Source organism: Chiloscyllium plagiosum, unplaced genomic scaffold (genome assembly GCF_037043375.1).
Source record: "Chiloscyllium plagiosum isolate Xiang-an unplaced genomic scaffold, Cpla_swu_hap1 HiC_scaffold_20, whole genome shotgun sequence".
Taxonomy (NCBI): Eukaryota; Metazoa; Chordata; class Chondrichthyes; order Orectolobiformes; family Hemiscylliidae; genus Chiloscyllium; species Chiloscyllium plagiosum.
Window position 1 is genome coordinate 69,655,860 of NW_028270158.1, and position 21,227 is coordinate 69,677,086.

The 21,227-nt window shown below is 43.6% G+C and overlaps 1 long non-coding RNA gene across 1 annotated transcript; it reads left to right on the forward strand.

Annotated features, from left to right (window-relative positions):
• The first annotated feature begins 6,944 nt into the window (after window positions 1-6,944).
• Window positions 6,945-18,833, forward strand: LOC148146652 (uncharacterized). The gene is made up of 3 exons (XR_015760645.1): window positions 6,945-7,034; window positions 15,412-15,536; window positions 18,767-18,833. It is a non-coding gene; the product is annotated as an uncharacterized LOC148146652 (long non-coding RNA).
• Window positions 18,834-21,227: the final 2,394 nt, after the last annotated feature.

Here is a 21,227-nt window from a genome sequence, read left to right on the forward strand (position 1 = left end):
ACTACCAATTATCCGACCATTAGCCCAGTACCCCATCTTTTTGTTACTCTTACCAAAGTGAATCACCTCACACTTAGCTACATTGAACTCCATTTGCCACCTTTCTGCCCAGTTCTGCAGCTTATCTATATCCCGCTGTAACCTGCCACATCCTTCCTCACTGTCTACAACTCCTCCGACTTTCGTATCATCCGCAAACTTGCTCACCCAACCTTCTAACCCCTCCTCCAGGTCATTTATAAAAATGACAAACAGCAATGGTCCCAAAACAGATCCTTGCGGAACACCGCTAGTGACGGCACTCCAAGATGAACCTTTGCCATCAACTACTACCCTCTGTCTTCTTCCAGCCAGCCAACTCCTAATCCAAACCTCCAACTCACCCTCAATGCCATACCTCCGTATTTTTTGCAGTAGTCTACCATGGGGAACCTTATCAAACGCCTTACTAAAATCCATATACACCACATCTACCGCTTTCCCCTCGTCCACCTCCTTAGTCACCTTCTAAAAGAATTCAATAAGGTTTGTGAGGCACGACCTGCCCTTCACAAAACCATGCTGACTATCCTTGATCACATTATTCCTATCCAGATGTTCATAAATCCTATCCCTTACAATTCTCTCTAAGATTTTGCCCACAACAGAGGTGAGACTCACCGGCCTATAGTTACTAGGGTTATCTCTACTCCCCTTCTTGAACAAGGGAACCACATTTGCTAGCCTCCAATCTTCTGGCACTACTCCTGTAGACAACGAGGACATAAAAATCAAGGCCAATGGCTCTGCAATCTCCTCCCTTGCTTCCCAGAGAATCCTAGGATAAATGCCATCAGGCCCAGGGGACTTATCTATTTTCACCCTTTCCAGAATTTCCAACACCTCTTCTCTACATACCTCAAAGCCATCCATTCTACTTAATTGTGACTCAGTATTCACATTGACAACAATGTCCTGTTCCTGATTGAATACTGATGAAAATTATTCATTCAGTGTCTCCCCAATCTCTTCAGCCTCCACACGCAACTTATCACTACTATCCTTGACTGGACCTATCCTTGCTGCTCTTAGCTCTCTCTTCAGGTCCTTCCTGGCTACCTTATAACGCTCAATCGCCCCAATTGAACCTCCACGCCTCATCTTTACATAGGCCGCCCTCTTCCATTTAACAAGGGATTCCAATTCCTTATTAAACCACGGCTCCCTCACACGATCCTTTCCTCCCTGCCTGACGGGTACATACTTATCAAGGACACTCAATAGTTGCTCCTTGAACAAGCTCCACATATCAATTACGCCCTTGCCTTGAAGCTTACTTTTCCAAGCCACACATCCTAAGTCATGCCTCACCGCATCATAATTTCCCTGCCCCCAGCTATAACTCTTGCCCTGTAGTGCACACTTATCCCTCTCCATCACTAGAGTAAAAGTCACCGAATTGTGGTCACTGTCCCCAAAGTGCTCACCTACCTCTAATTCTAACACCTGGCCTGGTTCATTACCCAGAACCAAGTCCAGTGTGGCCTCACCTCTTGTTGGCCTATCTACATATTGTGTCAGGAAACCCTCATGCACACATTGGACAAACACTGACCCATCTAACGAACTTGAGCTATAGCTTTCCCAATCAATATCAGGAAAGTTAAAGTCCCCCATACCAACCACCCTATTACTTTCACTCTTCTCTTGAATCATCCTCGCAATCCTTTCTTCTACGTTTCTAGGACTATTAGGAGGTCTGTAAAAAACTCCTAACAGGGTGAGCTCACCTTTCCTATTCCTAACCTCAGTCCAAACTACCTCAGATGGCGAGTCTTCATCCATCGTCCTCTCCACAGCTGTAATACTATCTTTGACAAGCAATGTCACACCTCCCCCTCTTTTACCCCAACCTCTGACCCTACTAAAATAGTTAAACCCTGGAACCTGCAACAGCCAATCCTGTCCCTGTTCTACCCATGTCTCCGTAATAGCCACAACATCGAAGTCCCAGGTACCAACCCACGCTGCAAGTTTATCTACCTTATTTCGTATACTTCTTGCATTGAAGTATACACACTTCAAGCCTAAAGCTACAGTCTGGGTTCCCATGCCCCTGCAGAGTTAGTTTTAACCCCCCCCCCCCCCCCCCAAGAGCAATAGCAAACCTCCCACCAAAGATACTGGTGCCCCTCAGGTTCAGGTGCAGACCATCCTGTTTATAGAGGTCCCACCTTCCCCAGAAAGAACCCCAGTTATCCAAATACCGGAATCCCTCCCTCCTGCACCATCCCTGTAGCCACGCATTTAACTGTTCTCTCTCCCTATTCCTCGACTCTCTATCACGTGGCACGGGTAACAAACCAGAGACAACAACTCTGTTCGTTCTAACTTTGAGCTTACAAACCTCGCTCCCTGAAAGCCTGCCTAACATCCTCAGCGCTCCTCCTACCTATGTCATTGGTGCCAATGTTGTAACACTTTTTAAGAAAGGTGGGAGAGAGAAAGCAGGAAATTATAGACCAGTTAGTCTGACCTCAGTGGTGGGAAAGATGCTGGAGTTTATTATAAAGGCTGAAATTACGACACATTTGGATAGTAGTAACAGGATAGGTCAGAGTCAGCATGGATTTATGAAGGGGAAATCATGCTTGACTAAACTTCTGGAATGTTTTGAGGATGTAACTCTGAAGATGGACGAGGGAGATCCAGTAGATGTAGTGTACCTGACTTTCAGAAAGCTTTTGATAAAATGCCACTTAGGAGGTAAGTGAGAAAAATTAGGCTGCATGGTATTGGGAGCAAAGTACTAACTTGGATTGAAAGTTGGTTTGGCTCATAGGAAACAAAGAGTAGTGATAAACGGCTCCATTTCAGAATGGCAGGCACTGACCAGTGGGGTACCGCAGAGATTAGTGCTGGGACCGCAGCTTTTTACAATATATGTTAATGATATAGAAGATGGTATTAGTAATAACATTAGCAAATTTGCTGATGATACTAAGCTGGGTGGCAGGGTGAAATGTGAGGAGGATGTTAGGAGATTACAGGGTGACTTGGACAAGTTAGGTGAGTGGTCAGATGCATGGCAGATGCAGTTTAATGTGGATAAATGTATGGCTATCCACTTTGGTGGCAAGAACAGGAAGGCAGATTACTACCTAAATGGAATCAATTTAGGTAAAAGGGCAGTACAGAGAGATCTGGGTGTTCTTGTACACCAGTAAATGAAGGTAAGCATGCAGGTACAGCAGGTAGTGAAGAAGGCTAATAGCATGTTGGCCTTTATAACAAGAGGGATTGAGTATAGAAGCAAAGAGGTTCTTCTGCAGCTGTACAAGGCCCTGGTGAGACCATACCTGGAGTACTGTGTGCAGTTCTGGTCTCCAAATTTGAGGAAAGACATTCAGGCCATTGGGAGAGTGCAGCGTAGGTTCATGAGGTCAATTCCTGGAATGGCGGGATTACCTTACACTGAAAGACTGGAGCGACTGGGCTTGTATACCCTTGAGTTTAGAAGACTGAGAGGGGATCTGATTGAGACATATAAGATTATTAAAGGATTGGACACTCTGGAGGCAGGAAACATGTTTCCGCTGATGGGTGAGTGCCAAACCAGAGGGCACACCTTAAAAATACGGAGTAGACCATTTAGGACAGAGCTCAGGAGAAACTTCTTCACCCAGAGAGTGGTGGCTGTGTGGAATGCTCTGCCCCAGAGGGCAGTGGAGGCCCAGTCTCTGGATTCATTTAAGAAAGAGTTGGATAGAGCTCTCAAGGATTATGGAATCAAGGGTTATGGAGATAAGGCAGGAACAGGATACTGATTAAGGGTGATCAGCCATGATGATATTGAATGGTGGTGCAGGCTCGAAGGTCAGAATGGCCTACTGCTGCACCTATTGTCTATTGTCTATTATCTGTTATCTAATTAGCAGATGAATGCATGTTGGTACATAAGACAAGCTTCGAGCTGGAATTTCATCCTGTGAGGGCTAGAAGATGGGAGAAGGTGAGATCCACACTATGAAAACACGAGTGGAGAACACTAGTGAGTGTTTACCACAGGTTAAAAAAGAAGCCCAAGAGGTTAGAAAGCAGGTGAAAGGCCTCAGGTGTTTCCACTGTGGTAAATTGGGACACGTAAAGTCACAGTGCTGGTCGTTAAAGAAAGGCACTGTGGGAAATGCCGTGGTAAACGAAGCTAAACCAGTAGAATTAGCGAAAGAAGTAAAAGAAACCTCAAGAAGAACTGAGCAGCTTCAGGAAAGTGCACAGCCTCGGCAGTGTCTGGGTATGGAGTTAGTGCCTGACCTCTCTCAATAAAGAATTTGCCTCTGTGGGTGAAGTTCATTCAGAAAGAACATGGGGAGAAGGAGAAGAAGTTATAACTGTGTGAGATACAGTATCTAACCGGTATCTAATGCTAAGAGATAAGCGAATTTTCACTCTATCTGATGTATTACCCGAGAGTGTGGTTATTTCTGAGATGAATAGACAGAAGTGTAGCATTCCCCTATGTAAGATCATGTTGGTGTGTCAACTAAAGACTGGGGAAGTAACAGTGGGAGGGATTGACAGAGTGTCAGTTCCAGTAATCCAGTTTGTTCTTGGGAATGACTTAGCAGGGTCCAAGGTAGGCGTGACACATCTTGTTGTGGAAAATCCCAAGGAAGATCAAGAGACTGAAGATTTAAAAGAAAAAAAAACCCTGCTATTTTCCCAGACTGTGTAGTAATCAGATACCACTATCATTCAGCACAGCACAAAGCAAAAACGAAAGAAAAAGTTGAAGGCGTTGAGTTTCAGTTAGTGTATACCCTGTTAGAGGTAATTTTTCAGGAAAAACCTGAGCAGGCAGAGGGTCGGACAGAAGTGTTTAGTCCTGAAAGGCTAAGGGAATTGCAACAGCAAGAAAAGATAGTAAAAGATATATATGTGAATGCAAACTCTGAAAAGGAGGCAGAGAATACTCCTGATGGTTATTATCTGAAATGTAGAATCCTAAAATGGAAATAGAGACCACGGCAGGTTAATGCAGAGATTAAATGGACCAAAGTGCACCAGATTGTGTTGCCGCTAGCATAAAGACAGGAAGTGTTACAGGTCGCACATGAACTACGAGTAGGAAGTCACCAACGGGTCGGGAAGACTTAGGCTAACGTACGAAAACATTTTTACTAGCCTGGAAGGCACAAGGATGTGGTTATCTTTTACCGTACATATTCAACATGTCAAATAGTAGGTAAGATACAGGCAGTAATAAAACTGGCACCTTTGTCGCTAATCCCACGTTTGAAGAACCTTTCACGTGACTTTTAAGTTAGTGTGTAAGTCCCCTCCAGAGAACTAGAAGAGAGAAGAGAATGAGGAATAAAATCTTCGTTTTATGGATTTTGATGCGCCTTAAAATACGTTAAAAAATGAAGAAGTCCTTGAGAAGTGGGATTGGTTAGTAAACTATATGTTCATGAAAAATGAATACAGTTGAAAGCTTTCTTACTGCAGTATGGGGACATATGTAGGCATCAGATGGGGAAGACTAATGCTATTGTATGGGAAGTAGACATAGGGAATTTTGGTCTGATGAAAGAATGCCCCGATCAGCTTTATTCATTCATAACCAGGCAGATCCAGAAGGAGATGGTGTCCATGCTCAATGAGGATATCATAGAATCGAGCCAGAGCGAGTGGAGTTCTTAGTTCCTAAACTGGAGTGGACTCAATGATTTTGCATGGAGTGCGCATGAATTCTCAGAAGGTCAAATTCATTACAAAAATTGAATCATATCCAATTCCGAGTTTGGAGGACTGTATCGAAAAAGTCGGAGAAGCCAGTTACATTGCCAAGTTTGACTTACTGTGTGATTACTGACAGGTACCTTTATCAGAAATGGCGAAGGAAATTTCTGCATTTGTAACCCCAAACGGGCTATATCAGTTCAAAGGTATGCCACATTCCAAACACTCATGAAAAGAGTTGTGGATGGGTTAACAAACTGTGCCGTCCATTGGACAATGTACTGATCTTTACTGAGTCCAGTAAAGATCAATGGTACAGTTGGCAGAGTTCTTTGAACGACTATGAGAAGCAAAACTGCTAGTAACTGAAACAAAACTGAGTGCACGAAAGCAACAATGACATTCTTGGGACATAACATTGATCATGGAAGATTGAACCCATGGACCTCAAAGAAGAAGGCCATTGAGCAATTTCCATTACCAACCTCGAAGAAAGAGGTGCTTTGTTTCTAATGACTGAACGAATTCGATCAGAAGTTTGTTCCAAACTTCATCAGTGTCGTGGCACCATTAACCGATTCGCTGAAGAAGAACACAAAGTTTCAGGAAGGTTCCTGCCATTTAAAAGCAATATTAACCATTGCAACAGTTTTAACTGCACCAAAATTTTCTAAACCTTACAATGTTGCCATTGATTCTCATAACATAGGAGTTGGAGCTGTACTGCTACAGGACGATGACGATGGGATTGAACTGCCAGTTGGTTACTTTTCAAAGAAACTCAACATCCACCAGAGGAAATACTCCAGATTCGGAAAAGAACTGTTGAGATTCGTACTGTCCTTACAACATGTTAATGTGTATGTCACAAACAATCTGTCGCACACGGTTATGTACACGGATCACAATCCTCTTAAAACCTTGGAACACTTTAAAGACATAAATATGAAAATGTTCCGTTGTATTCTTATGTTACAGACTTCTAATTTACAATTTGTACATGTTGTGGGTCATCAGAATGTAATCGCCGATGTATTATAATGGGTTTAACTTATAAAGTATAGATGAGATTGGGATATATTCAGTGTTTTATATATATGCGAGAAGAAGTTAAAATCAAAATTGATTAAAGTTATATGTATGTCATGATAATGTGGTTAAGGAATTGAAAATAAAAATGAAGTCATCTTTTCATTATGATGGTTATTTTTTTTTCTTAAGGTGGGTGTTATGAAGGTGTAGGTGTGTACTGTACCTTTAAGAGAGAGGACGCTAGCAAGGACTGACTGAAAGCAGAGAGAGTGCTGAACAAGGTAAAAATGTAACACTTGGTTGAAACAAATAGCTGGAGTTACCTTGCCATGGAAGAAAATTAAATTTAAATTTGTTCAATCAGTTTAAATTAAGTCTCGGAAACCAACATCCCATCGAATTTGACTTTAGTGTTTTAATGGCATGAGACCAAAAAAAAAACAATGCTTTGGGTATAAAACTGGACATATTGAACAACATATTGGACATATGGAGGGAACAACAAAGAGCACCAACAATTACAGGCTGCTAGCCAAATACGTCTATGAAAGGGACCTGTCCATAATAAATTTGTGCAGCAATACACTGAAGAAAAGACGACCCAGGAAAATCTACAGAGGGCATTCTAACGGAGGAAAATCAGCAAAGCTGACTGGTTTCAAAATGTGATTTTTTTTTTTGTAAATCTTAATCGTACCAGTATTGTGGAGTGCGAGGTACAAAGATAGTTGTTAGAAACGAGTTTTAAATAGTGGTTTTAATGTTCTATGTTGACTTAAAGAATAAACTTGTTAATTTTTATTTTAAATAGTGAAATCTCAGATAGTTTGTTGCCTCTTAAAATTTAACAGATTACGGTGCGAGGTGAGCTTTCCTGTGTGCCAGGTTTAAATTAGCACCCATCTCGTAACATGTTTGACAAATATGGCCAATTTTAAAGAACAGAAACAGGCAGATTGTACAGATTTGAAGACCGTGCTGATAATGTGGTTCACACGTACAAATATGTTACTCAATATAAAAAGAATGATAAATGACTGGGTATAAAGCTTTATAATGATTTATTTATAGTTGTGCTCACAGATCCAGACTCCACAATCACTAAGTTCTTGAGAGAGTGTAAGAGCTCCCAACTATTCCAATTGATGAAATTCTACTGGTACAGACTTGAAGAGGAAGGGGTGGATAGTCTCCGCATATTGTTAAATCCATTTGAAAGGATTTGCAGTGGAAAAGAATATTCAGTATGTAGAAGGGACACAGAATGGTTCCAATTATATCACTATCACAAAACTGGCAGAATAACAATAAAGGAAATGCTGGATGAAGAAAAAGACCAAAGTTTTCCAACGTCCTGATAATCTCACACTGCAATAATAATGGAGTTACTAATCAATCACCTCATCAGTTTATCCAAAACAAACCCAGTCTTGAAGAGAGAAAATAAAAACACCAATGGTTCTGAACCAAAACGTCAAGGTGTAGATGGTAACATATTGGAATGGATAGAAACTTAACTGGTCAACAGGGATCAGGGATAGGGTTTTGTCAAAAGAAACAATCCTTTTAATGGTACTACTACATAAAAGTGTACAGAAGCTACTCAAGCATATTTTCTGGAGAAAGGCAGAATGTTTCCTCCAGTCAATACATTAAAAGCCAAAATGTCAATTAATGTGATAATTCCTAATGTGTACATATACATCGTATTGTACAACATGCACTTAGAACATGATTTTTTGCCCAGAGCAGTAATTATAAGAGTTGTTCAGAAATTACTCACGGATTTGGTTGACTTATTCATCCATTTAATTGGATTGGTTTGGTAGTGAGTCACTGACATGGGATTTGGGATTTACAATGTCTCAGTTTTATGTCCACGAAATATACAGTAGGCAACAGTCACCACGTAGAGTCATGCATATGTTTTAGATTATGTATTTGTACCATCCTCCACCATTTCCGCTGGCAGCTCTCTCCACCCAAGCACCCCCGCCTTCTGTGGAGTCACCTCTCATGTCTTTTAAATCTTGCCCCACGTACTTTACTTCCTCGAGTTTTGAGCACACCATCCTCGGAAAAAGACTTTGGCTATTAACCCTACCCATGTCCCTCATGTTCTTATAAACCTCCAAAAGGTCACCCCATAATCTCTGATGCTCCAGGGAAAAAAAATATTCCCAGCCTACTCTTTCTCTACCTAAACCATAAATGCTCCAATCCCAGCAATATCCATGCAAATGGCATCTGAAGCCTCTCAAGTTTAACAACATCCTTTCCAAAGAAGGGCGATCAGAATTGTGTGCAGAATTTCAATTGTGGCCTTACCAAAGTTCTGTACAACCGCAACGGGACATTCTCAACTCCTGTACCTAATGCCATGACCTAATGCACGGATGCCAAATTCCTTCTTCACCACCCTGTATACAATGGTTACACTTTCAAGGATCATTGCACCTTTACCCCGCGGTGTCTTTGATTGGCAACACTCCCCATGCCCCTAGCATTAACTGTGTATGTACTCCCTGTTTCGCCTTACCAAAATGCGACATGTCACATTCATCTAAATTGAACTCTATCTGACACTCCTCACTGATTGGCCCATCTGACCAACGTCCTGTTTTAATCGTGAGGTAACATTCTTCACTGTCCACTACAAACCCGATTTTGATGTAACCTGCAAACTTACTAACCATATCCCTCCCATATAGACATCTAAATCATTTGTATGAATCACATCTAAAAAGCAGTGGACTAGCAGCAAACCTTGGGGCACACCTTTGATCATCGGCCTCCAGTCCAAAAATGAACGCTCCAGCACCCCTCCTCTGTCTCCTATTTTCAAGCCAATTGGTATCCAATTGGCTCACTTTTCCTGAATCCTATGTACGCTAACCTTATTTACCAGCCTCACAAAGGTTGATACAGATAGTATTCGAGGAGAATTCGATCTTACACTGGATGGGGTGACGAGATCATTCACAGGGATGATGCCTAGAATGCACCGTTTTAGCTGGGAGAGAGGCTGGACAGGTTGGGATGTTTTCATTTGAAGCGAGAAACATAGGAACAGGGGGAGACCATTCAGCTCCTCAAACATGTTCTACCATTCAATGAGATCATGGCTGTTCTGTAGCTCAGCCCATATCACATGACTTAAGAAAAATGTTACTATCACATATTTAAATTTAGCAAAAGATGTAGCATCAAATATTGTTTGCGGAAGATGGTTTAATACATTTACTGTCTATAGTGATTGCAACGAGTCATAGAAAATGACTTCCCTGTTTGGGGCTGTTAATCTGGTCCAATCAAGCAGCCTCGGCTGACAGAGAAGAGCATTAGAGTCACACGTCCTATTCATTTGGAGAGCTAGCGCTGAGGGAGTTATTTCAGTGGTGATGAGAGAATAGCACCGTCCTGAAGAAACTCGCTCCCAATAATGATATTTAAGTTCGGGTAAGCATTTCTGACATCATGATGTCGTTTGAGAAAGTAGACTTGTTCAATCCTGCCACTGAAGGTTGAGTCCTGTATGTGGAAAGAATGTGTTTTTTTTTTCTGTGCAAATGACGTTGTAGCAGATGAAAAGCAACAAGTAATTCTCCTGACAGCTTGTGGACCCACAGAATGTTTGGTCATTAGAAGACTGACTTTCCCTGAGGCACCAGATGCGAACACCTTTCAAGAGTTGTCAGATTTTGTTAAGGAAAATTTCAACCTCAAGCCTCCTCTAATTCTGAGACCCTTCATTAGGCTAGATTAAATTATTGACGATGTTGAGACAGGTCATACGATCGCACAACTTATGCTAACCATCTGAAGAGTAACCCACCCAGACCCACTTCGCACTGAGTAATGAACCTAACACGACAGACAATCTATCATGGCCAATTTACCTGATCTTTAGATTGTGGGAGAAAACCGGAGCAAACGAAGGCAGACTCAAGGAGAATATGCAAACTCCACGTGGACAGTCACCCAAGCAGGATTTAAACTGGGTTCTCTGACGCTGAGAGGCAACAGTGCGAACCACTGAGCCACCGTGCTGAAACTTTATCTATTTTATTTGCATTTTGAGAACCATGAGAATTCATATTGGGATTTTTGACTGGGTTAAGATGACTGGCAAAGGCAAGGGGAAGGTAGCAAAGATGTGTCTTCACTCCACAGTTGACCATTTGAGGTGGGGGGCAGGCATGGCCCAACACTGACCTTCCTCTCATGCCCTGGAAACAGGTGGTGACTGGGTATCCAATCTGGAAAGGTATCTGGTCGAAGGGCGGAGCTTTGTTAATGGCTGCTGAACTGCTCTAGCAGGAAAGGAGGTAAGGGGCAGGATGACCAGTTGGGAATTCTGGAATGAGGGAGGATTTTCTACGAATTAGGGCCAGATTAGCCTGGAGATATACACTCCTTGTGTTTAATGTGATACTGCACATACCACTGCAGAGATGTATTTCTTGAAAAACCTGCTCATGTCTTTTGTACATTTTATTATTTCTATAAATAAATCAAAAAAAAAAATAGAGGCAGAGGATGAGGCGTTCTTCCTCCAGGCGTCAGGTGGTGAGGGAGCGGCGGTGAAGGAGTCCCAGGACCTCCATGCCCTCGGCTGAGAGGGAGGGGGAGTTGAAATGTTGGGCCACAGGGCGGTGTGGTTGATCGGTGTGGATATCCCAGAGATGTTCCCTAAAGCGCTCTGCTAGGATGCGTCCAATCTCCCCAATGTAGAGGAGACCGCATCGGTAGCAACTGATATAATAAATGATATTGGTGGATATGCAGGTAAAAGTTTGATGGATGTGAAAGGCTCATTTGGAGCCTTGGATGGAGGTGAGGGAGGAGGTGTGGGCGCAGGTTTTGCAATTCCTGCGGTGGCAGGGGAAGGTGCCAGGACGGGGGTGTGGATTGTTGGTGGGCGTGGACCTGACCAGGTAGTCTTGGAGGGAATGGTCCTTGTGGAAGGCGGAAAGGGGTGGGGAGGGAAATATATCCATGGTGATGGGGTCCGTTTGGTGGTGGCAGAAATGTCGTCAGATGATTTGGTTTTTGCGAAAGTCGTTAGGGTGGAATGTGAGCACCAGGTGTGTTCTGTTCTTGTTACGTTTGGATGATTGGGGTCTGAGGGCGGAGGTGCAGGATGTGGACGAGATGTGTTGGAGGGCATTTTTCACCACGTGGAAAGGGAAATTGCGGTCTCCAAAGAAGGAGACCATCTGATGTGTTCTGTGGTGGAACTGGTCCTCCTGGGATCAGACACGGCGGACGTGGAATAATTGGGAATAGTGGGTGGCATTTTTGCAGGAGGTAGGTGGGAAGAGGTGTAATCCACCCCCATTTCCCCCACCACACACACTCCAGTTACAGCCTCCGCCTCCACTCTCAGCTCCACACCCACACCGGGTGCCAGCACCCAGGCCTGCCGAGTTTTCATCATTCCTTCATACGTTCCCCTCACTCAGCTTCATTCCCCTCCGCCCACACATCAATGAATTTACTACGCATCGTGACGTCGAACATTTCTTCTGGTGCCTCTACCTCCATGCTTACTTTTAGAATCAGGACTCCTGCCCTCCTTCCGAGGACCCATTCCCCCGCCTCCAACACACTCTATCCAACTGGACACCCCGTGCTGGCCTATTACCCGCCCTCTACCTCTTTATTTCCAACTGCCGCTGGGACATTAACCTGTCTACTCCTCCCCCAGTCCAACCTCTCACCCTCACAATGCGCAGTCCTCCACTCCCTCTGCTCAAATCCCGATCTCACCATCAAGCCAGTGGATAAAGTGGGTGCAGTGGTAGTCTGGCGCACCGACCTCTACACCGCTGAAGCCAGATACCAACTCGAAGACACCTCCTCCTACCACCCTCTCGACCATGACCCCACCCCAATCACCAAACCATCATCTCCCAGACCATACAGAGCCTCATCACCACAGGAGATCCCCAACCTACGGCTTCCAACCTCATAGTCCAGAAACCCCGCACTGTCCGGTTCTATGTCCTTCCCAAGATCCACAACACTGACCAACCTGGCCGACTCATTGTCTCAGCATGCTCCTGCCCCACTGAACTTATTTCTACCTACCTAGACACTGTCCTATCCCCTCAGTCCAGGAACTCCCCACATACGTTCGACACACTGCCCATGCCCTTCACCTCCTCAAAGACTTCTGATTCACCGGCCCCGAAAGCCTCATTTCCACCATGGATATGTAATCCCTCGACACCTCCATCCGCCATGACCAGGGCCTCCAAGCCCACAGTTTCTTCTTCTCCCGACATCCCCAACAGTACCCTTCTACTGACACTCTCATTCGTTTGGCTGAACTGATCCTCACCCATATAAATTTCTCCTTCGAATCCTCTCAGTTCCTCCAGACCAAAGAGGTAGCCATGGGCACCCGTACATGCCACAGCTATGCCCTTTTCTTTGTTGACTACGTAGAACAGTCCATCTTCCGTAGTTACACTGGCACCACTCCCCACCTCTTCCTCCACTACATTGATGACTGCATTGGCGCCACCTCGTGCTCCCGCGAGGAGATTGAGCAATTCATCAACTTTACCAACACATTCCACTCTGACCTCTAATCTACCTGGACCATCTCTGACACATCCCTCCCTTTCCAGGACCTCTCAATCCCCATTAATGATGACCGACTTGACACCAATATTTTTTACAAACCAACGCTTTGATTCCCACAGCTACCTGGATTACACCTCTTCCCACCCTATCTCCTGCAAAAATGCCATCTACTATTCCCAATTCCTCCACGCCCGCAGTATCTGCCCCCAGGAGGGCCAGTTCCACCATAGAACACACCAGATGACCTCCTTCTTTGGAGAGCGCAATTTCCCTTCCCACGTGGTGAAAGATGCCCTCCAACGCATCATGTCCACATCCCGCACCACCGCCCTCAGACCCCACCTCTCAAACCGTAACAAGGACAGAACCCCCTGTTGCTCACCTTCCATCCTGCCAACCTTAGCATAAACCAAATCATCTGACGACATTTCTGCCAACTCCAAACGGACCCCACTACCAGGGATATTTTTCCCTCCCCACCCCATTCCACCTTCCACAAAGACCATTCCCTCCGTGACTATCTGGTCAGGTCCACGCCCGCCAACAACCCATCCTCCCATCCTGGCGTCTTCCTCTGACACCGCAGGAACTGCAAAGCCTGAGCCCACAACTCCAACCTCACCTCCAACCAAGGCTCCAAATGAGTCTTCCACATCCATTAAAGTTTTACCTGCACATCCACCAATATCATTTATTGTATCAGTTGCTCCCGATGCGGTCTCCTCGATAATGGGGAGACTGGACGCCTCCTAGCAGAGAGCTTTAGGGAACATCTCTGGGACATCCGCTCCAATCAACCACACCGCCCGGTGGCCCAACATTTCAACTCCCCCTCCCACTCAGCCGAGGACATGGAGGTCCTGGGCCTCCTTCACCGCCGCTACCTCACCGCACGACGCCTGGAGGAAGAACGCCTCATCTTCCGCCTCGGATCACCTCAACTCTAGGGCATCAATGTGAACTTCACCAGTTTCATCATTACCCCTTCCCCCACCTCACTCTAGTTCCAATCTTCCAGCTCAGCAATGTTCCCAAGACTTGTCCTACCTGCCTATCTTCCTTTCCACCTATCACTTCACCCTCCTCTCTGACCTATCTCCTCCATCCCCACCTCCATTCACCAATTGTACTCCATGCTACTTTCTCCCCACCCCCACCCCCCTCTCATTTATCTCTCCACCCTGCAGGCACTCTGCCTCCATTCCTGATGAAGGCCTTTTGCCCGAAACATTGATTTTCCTGCTCCTCGTATGCTGCCTGAACTGTGGAGCTTTTCCAACACCACTCTAATCTAGAATCTGGTTTCCAGCATCTGCAGTCCTTTTTCAACCTATCTGATCTCCAGCATCTGCAGTCCTCACTTTTTTTCCTGATGGTATCCTCGCCATGTGATTTCTGAACTGGGAAAACTGCTGTTAATTCTGGACTTCTCAGTTGCAGTGCTGACACCCTGAAGTGAATAATTTACTTGACCAGTTGTTGATCCGCATTCCTCAACTTCTCTTTAAACTTGGACACAGTCACTGCATAAAACAATGTGTTCGTGCTGCAGCTGAAATCCTTGAGCATATCCCCGACATACGGTAAAATATTTGTCTCCCCAAAATAGGCTTTTGTTCCATTAAAGCCTTGGGATAAGAAGATTATACCATACGCTAACCACAGAAGTACAAAGCTGATGGATATGGTGAAAAGGGAAATCATTGACTTCCTTCGGCTCTCCATCTCTGCATCTTTCAGATTCTCTCTCTTGCCAAGACCCCTCAGAATCTTGCGGAGTCGTTTGGCCAGCAAAACATGCCTCACCGTCAGAGTGTTCATCAGAAGAATTAATACGAATGGGATGAAAGGTGTTAAAATGTTATCAAAACTCTTAAATCCCAGCCACCTTGGGTCTCTATAATAGCTTAATGGTATTCGGCAAAACAGTGAAATGTTGTTAATTATCTTTCCAGGTTTAAACACAAAATAAAAAGGAATACATTTTGCACAGAGCAGAATGCCAGTTGCCGCTAGAGTCGCAGCTAAGGCTTTCTCTGTCCAATATTTTCTCTTCATTTTCAGACAGCAAATCGCCACAAAACTGTCAAAGGAGAAAAGGACAGTGAACCACACGGAACAGTCTGTGGCTGCACGAGCCAGGACAAAGATAGCACTGCACACAGGGGTGAGGTCCAGGAGAGACTTTCGTAAGTAATACATATTGAATCGCCTTAGTATGATGTTTATGAAAATGAACAGTAGATCCGACGATGCCATAGCCAAAAGACAGCACGTTGTACAATTAGAGAGTCCACATTTCCCTCGTGTGAGAATCAAAACCACCAGGACATTTACTGTAAAAGACAGAAGGGAATTGGAAATTACTGGTCGAATATTATCTGAGTCTGCCCAGAGAGCAATAGATGTAGTCAACGAATGAATGCGTCAGTTGGGAGGGTTCCTACGTCAGATTTCAAAAGGACATCTGCAACCGAAATCATTTCTGAGCTGTGCAATCTTATGTTTCATTAAATCTGTGCAGAGAAGTCAATGGAGCATATTTTTTCAATGAAAGAGAGAGGGGAATTGAGGAAAAGGCTTTCACCCAGAGAAAGTTGGGGATCTGGAATGCAATGTATGGCTTAGTAGCTGAGGCAACAATCCTCACAACCTTTAAGGACTATTTGGATGAGGACTCGAAGTGTCATAACATTCAAGGCGTTGAACCATGTTAGGGAAACGGGGAAACTACAGCTTCAGTGTAGCTTACATAGCATAAGCCGGATAGAAGGGATGATCTCTTCTGTGTGATAGGCTTCTATGATTCCAGGAATTGCTTCTGTGAGGCTTGTTAGGATGTTAAACATTGCAATCCTAAATCAAATAGCCATTTGTCCCGGAAACGTGGAACAGAATCAAAAGTAGTTTGAGAAACTCAGCAGATTTGGCAGCATCAGTGAATAGAGAAATATAGTTAATGTTTCGTGACTGGAATCACTCTTCACAGAAAAACGTTCTTCTGAAGAAGTGTTACTGGACTCAAACATTTAATTCTTTTTTTCTCTGCAGGCAATAACTGATCATTGCAAATAAAAGACAGGTGATCCATTCTCAAAGGAAATTGAACCAGCTCCCTATTCTCATTCCAATGTTCAATACCTTGTCCACACTTCAGTCAATATCCTGATTGCATTTTAATAAATTGAGAATTGCCACCTCAAGACCCCAAACTGGGAAATGAAATCCAGACACGCCACCACTCTCTGGATTGAAGGGTTAACCTTCATGGACCGTATGATCCTTCAGCAGTTAGCCTCAATGTGTGTCTCATGGTAAATTTTCCATTCCGTTAATGGAAACATGCCTGTATCAAAACCGTCCTCACTCTCTACACCTCAATTACATCATCTCTCATTCTCCTCTGCTCTACAGAAAACAAGCCTAGCCCTGTCCAATCTTCCATCAATGCTGCTCTAATTTCCAAGTCCTGGTGATTTGGTTGAAAGTCTACTCCGTGTTCATCCCTGCGCAATTTTGCTCTTCCTGTTAAGTCGTGACCAGAACTGTGCACAACTTTGCAGCAGTAATCTACCCACTGTCTTATGTGATAGCAGAGTTACAGGTTTTGCAGTGGCAGGGAGAGTTTGTTTTCAGTTGGATGACTCCTCCATGATAAGTTCGTGTTCATCCCAGATCTGAAGTGTTGAGATAGAGGATGTAATGCGTCTGGACGGCTGGAGTTGGATGTGAGTTCAATTAAAAAGTTACTCAGAGGTTCAGAGTATGAGTTTAACAGCATTTCTTCAGTCTGATACGAGCTTATTTAACTACAGTACAAGCCAGAAGCTGGACCTGAATACAACGTAATGGATCAGAATGGTATTTGTTTTGGTTTTGAACAACATGATCTCCTGACAAATCATAAACACACAATGCTGCAAATTTTAGTTCAACAACAGAACAGCAGTTCAGTAACAAATGATGATAAAATAGAATAATGCAAACTGTTAACTCATAACAGAGATTCAAAGGCATCGAACACACAGTAAATCTATAACCTCATTCATCTGAAAGCACCCTTTAAAGTGAAAAAAAAACAGCTTATGTACTGTATACACATCCCCATTTCTTGTGCAGTTCCATAAACCTCCCCGCATATAATACTGACAGCAGACAAACCTGTATTTAACACTTTGATTTGTCAGTTGCGTTTTTCACTCTTAAAACGGAACTGAAGTAAGTTCTTCGATGATCTAACACACAGATGAGTGTCAATCTACTCAGGTTTTAGTAATCTCTTCAGGGTTTCCTCTATCTCAACACTTCAGATCTGGGATGAACACGAACTTATCAAAATATGGTAGTCTAATTGACTAAATCTCTGAGTCACTTCTCATGAGCATACATCCACCAAGGTCCAGGGTGTCCCAAGGGCTACAAGAAATGACTCACAGTTATAAGTGTAATAAAAAAGTACCTCAGTTTAAGGTGTTTTCCTTAAGCTCTGATTCCCGAATCGCAAAAAAAAGTTTATTTGTGCACAAATCCATTTCGACTGGAGCCAGTATATGAACACGATTTCATTAAAAGAAAAATTCTGTGGTTGCAGAAATAACTATAAATTATGTGTTACCTTCAGATAAACAGAGAAACCTAATGGTTATTCACACGAGAAAACGAAATTGATTATTTTACTTAATTTAATCGAAACACTCTGTAGTCTCCGATTGAATTGGATATTTCTGGAAGATCGCGGGACAAAATGAATTACAAAATGGAAATTTCAATTGCTCAGGCAAATTCTGCCGGGTCTGCAGTGATGGGGATTATTCAGGGTAATCTGTAATCTGAGACTAGATCACCAATCATTTTACCTATGTTTGAGAGTGGTCCCAACATGCCCATATATCACTTTAAATTGCAGAGTGAAACCTTAGGTAATCCACAAGACAAATTTACACAATGTCAATGACACAAGGCACTCACCAGGAATTGTTACAACTGGAAGGACTGTGTAAAATGGTTGCTGCGCCCTCTGAATTAGAAGATGCATTTTCTGCGAGAATATCTTTGTTCAGGCAATCTCTCTCCGTATTAATAAACGATGCAATATTTCCCAAAGCTTTTCCTTTATATCTGCTGGCATTGCCCGAGGGATTGTCAAATCACACTCCAATTGTTTTTCAAGAATTTGAATAAGTAGATGACGACAGTGATTTAAAACCCAGTTGAAGTTTATTGGAATAAGTGAATCTCATTCGGCTAATAACAAACACAACAAAATACATATGCACCATCATTGATACCAAATTACACCCCCCCCCCCCCCCCCCCCCCGCCTTGCTGAGATCTCGTTGTCATTCTATTGACTCTGACCATTTAGTGACGATATTCTGGTTGCTAAGTGTCTCTCTGATAACTGTTCTCCTCAACACAGGGATGTGGCTTCGCTGTTCAACAGTGCGGAAAATTATACAAAACCATGTTATATTCCAGCTGGTTTATTTGGAAGGATTATCTTTCAGAGTGCTGCTCCTTCATCTGTGACGAGTGGGTCAGGATCAGAAGACAAAGAATTGAAAGCACAGTGTCATGCAATTAAAACGAGATATTGAACAAACCTAAATTGATGTTAACTCTTGCATTTTTTAGAAGAGGTTGCAGGTTTCGATTAATTATTATGTAATTCCAGAACTTTCAAAAGTCATATTCTCGAGATAACTAAAGGTGTTATGAAAAAAGTGACATCTCAGCTCAGAAAATGTATTAAAATTGTGAGGTTAGATTCTGTCTGTATCCCAGTCTTGAGCCAGATAGGTTCTATTTCCAAAGTAGCAATTTATATTAAAAAAAATACTTGTCTGCCTGCATTGATTGCTTGCAGTTGTGTGGTTTTTCAGCAAAACAGAACGTATGTGCAAATAGAACATAGAACATTGAACATGAAAGCACAGTGCAGACCCTTTGCCTCTCGATGTTGCGCTAAGCTGTGGAACCAATCTGAAGCTACATTATTCCATTCTCATCCATATGCCTATCCAATGACCATTTAAATGCCCTTAAAGTTGGCGAGTCCACTCCTGCGGCAGGCATTGCATTCCACATCCCTAGTACTTTCTTAAAAAAACTACCTTGTTATCTGTCCTCTATCTCTCACCCCTCAATTTAAAGCTATGTCCCCTCATACTGTCGATCACTATCCTAGGAAAAAGGCTCTCACTGTCCAACCTAGCTAACCCTCTGATTATCTCTATTTATCAATTAAGTCACATCGTAACACTCTTCTCTCTAAAGTCACTCAGGCTTTTCTCATAGGACCTTCCCTCCATACCAGGCAACATCCTCATAAATCTCCTCTGAACACTTTCCAAAGCTTCCACATCTTTCCGATAATGTGGTTATCAAAACTGTATACAATACTCCAAATGTGGCCGCACCAGAGTTTTGTGCAGCTGCAACATGACCGCTTGGTTCCAAAACTCAATCCCTCTACCAATAAAAGCTGCCACACCGTATACATTCTTAACAACCCTAACAACCTGGGAGATGACTTTCCTGGGTCTGTGTACCTGGAAACCGAGGTCTTTCTGCTCATCTACACTACCAAGAATCTTACCATTAGCCCAGTACTCTGCATTCCTGTTACTCCTTCCAAAGTGAATCACCTCACACTTTTCTGCATTAAACTCCACATGTCACTTCTCACCCAGCGCTTCAGCCTATGTCTCTCTGTAACCTGCAACATTCTTCATCACTATTGACCACTCCACTGGCCTTAGTGTCATCCACAAATTTACAATACCATCCTTCTATGCCCTCATCCAAGACATTTATATAAATGACAAACAACTGTGGACCAAAAACACATTCTTGCAGTACACCACTAGTAACTTAACTCCAGAATGAATATTTTCCATCAATTATCACACTCTGCCTTCTTTCAGCTAGCCAATTTCTGATCCAAACCGCTAAATCACACTCAATCCCATGCCTCCATATTTTGTGACATAGCCTGCCATGGGGAAATTACCAAACACCATACTGAAATGCATAGACACCTCCACCAGTTTGGTCACCTTCTCAAAGAACTCAATAAGTTTTGTTATTCAATACAATTCTGCAAATGAAAATTTAACCTACAGAATTATATATATATGTGAGTGTGTGTGTGCACCTGAGGAGGAGAGAGAGACTAAATGCGTACATGTTACTCTGTACATCCGAGTGTGAGAGCGCATGAGAGAGTTTGTATTTGCGTGTGTGCGTGCTTGGTGAAGTGCGTGCCAGTGTGATGGAGAACAAGGCTGTGAGTGTGTGTGTGTGTGTGTGTTCCCAGGCTGTGCCCAGTGGGCAATTTTAAGGGAAGGACAGAGACAGACTAGGAAAGCACTAGTCTAAACCATTGACTTGTTGCATTTTCTCAGCCCCCTCTGCAACCCCACAAAGTTAATCGATGGTGTGTTATGTGCCTGTGGGAGGTGTGCTCCAGATAGTGAGAGATGGGTGATAACTGGATGAGCTCGGTTGTGGGAGGAGAAGAGATTTGCGTGACAGACATGGGGCTATTTAAGGAGAAAGTGAGGTCTGCAGCTGCTGGAGATCAGAGCTGGAAATGTGTTGCTGGAAAAGCGCAGCAGGTCAGGCAGCATCCAGGGAACAGGAGAATCGACGTTTCGGGCATAAGCCCTTCTTCAGGAATGGGGAAAGTTTGTCCAGCAGGCTAAGATAAAAGGTAGGGAGGAGGGACTTGGGAGAGGGGCGTCGGAAATGTGATAGGTGGAAAGAGGTCAAGGTGAGGGTGATAGGTCAGACTGGGGTGGGGGCGGAGAGGTCGGGAAGAAGATCTCAGGTTAGGAAGGCGGTGCTGAATTTGATGGATTTGACTGAGACAGGGTGGG